Source organism: Dendroctonus ponderosae, unplaced genomic scaffold (genome assembly GCF_020466585.1).
Source record: "Dendroctonus ponderosae isolate FM_Combo_2020 unplaced genomic scaffold, Dpon_F_20191213v2 Dpon_F_20191213_3, whole genome shotgun sequence".
Classification (NCBI taxonomy): Eukaryota; Metazoa; Arthropoda; class Insecta; order Coleoptera; family Curculionidae; genus Dendroctonus; species Dendroctonus ponderosae.
Window position 1 is genome coordinate 922,832 of NW_026018508.1, and position 1,722 is coordinate 924,553.

Here is a 1,722-nt window from a genome sequence, read left to right on the forward strand (position 1 = left end):
GAGAATAGGCCTAAGATGGGCCGCCTTTGGAAAGCTGCGCAATATCTTCAAGTCAGACATTCCAATATGCCTAAAAAGAAAAGTATTCGACCAGTGCGTGTTGCCTGTGCTTACATACGGAGCTGAAACACTTCAAATAGAATAAGTATGGCGCAGAGGAAAATGGAGAGGTCAATGTTGGGTGTATCACTAGGAGACAGGATCCCAAATACAACATTAAGGGAGAGATCCGGAGTGACAGGCGCGGTTACCCGTATAACAACCTTAAAATGGAACTGGGACGGTCATGTGTCGCGACTTACGGACAATCGCTGGACAAAAAGGATAATTGAGTGGAGACCGCGCCATGACGCATATAGGAGTAGAGGCCGTCCACCAACCAGATGGACCAACGACATCAAAAGTATAAAGACCAACTGGATAGAGGCAGGTCAGGATCGGCCAGGATGGAAAAAGCTACGGGAGACCTACGTCCGGCTGTGGACGCAACTGGTCGCTTGATGATGATGATGATGAAGAGCTTTAGTTAAGAATTATTCTTTTAATAAACTAAATCATTATTTGTCATTACTATTTCCACCATCATCATCATTGCGCATGTTTAATGAAAAATTTTAAAAGTAATTTGGAACCTGTTACCAACGTTAAACTGGAACGTTGTAACCTTGTTACAGAAAAATAACGGTTTATCCCACCTCTAATCTCGACCGGATCGGGGGCTCCTAAAGTGTTGGATATTGCCATCCTCAAAAACATGAGGCAACCAGCCAGTGTCCAGACTATAGAAGAGGGAACCTCCGATCACAACCCAATTCTGCTGTGTTGTGGTCACAATGAAAGGATACCACTGCGCCCGACTAGAACCACAACAAACTGGGTAAAGTTCAAAGAGCTTACACACCTACTAATCGAAATTCCAGAGTTAGAGGATAAGGAGAGTGTGGAGCAAACATCAAAAAGTCTGGAAGCACCAATCTAACAAGCACATGACATAAGCTCGGAGACTACGAAATTGCAGGTAATTTGTGAAGAACTCCCGGTCTCCATCCGCAGAAAAATCACAACCAAAGAAGGCTACGCAGGAGATTCCGCACGCACCCCACAGAAGAAAACAGAATCGACAAATCAGACAAGGGCAATTGCTGAAAGGAGCCTTACTGAACCATAAGAACGGGAAATGGGAAAAACGCTTTTAGGGGCAGTATAAAAGTCGTCCGAGTGATTACCGGTATAAGTAATCACCACTTGGCAATGAATGCATATTCATTCACATGAGAATGTTCAAACTAAATAATGATTTCGGAATAGGCACCCTGTTCGGATCTCCGGGAGCAGCAAGTATGAGCAAGAATGCGAAGACATAAAAACTCGGTCAACGATGTACAAGACTGGGTACCTGGAATGTGAAAACTATGGCCCAAACAGGTAAAATACAAAACGCCATCTAAGAAATGGAGCGACTGAAAATCACAATTTTGGGAATGAGTGATGAGTGAATGAGATGGACAGATGCAATGCTGTGATATTGAAGAACATACAGGGTGATTCAAAATTGGCGTCATTCCTTTTAAGGGGTGATAGAGGCTCCCTTGGGGAGTACCAGAAAAGTATTGAAGATTACACAGGCACTAGCTTGTTTGGAGTTAACCATTCAAATGTTTGGTGTTGTATGGATTATTTATGTAAACACAAAACCCCGCAGAATTCGAGGTTATGAGAACA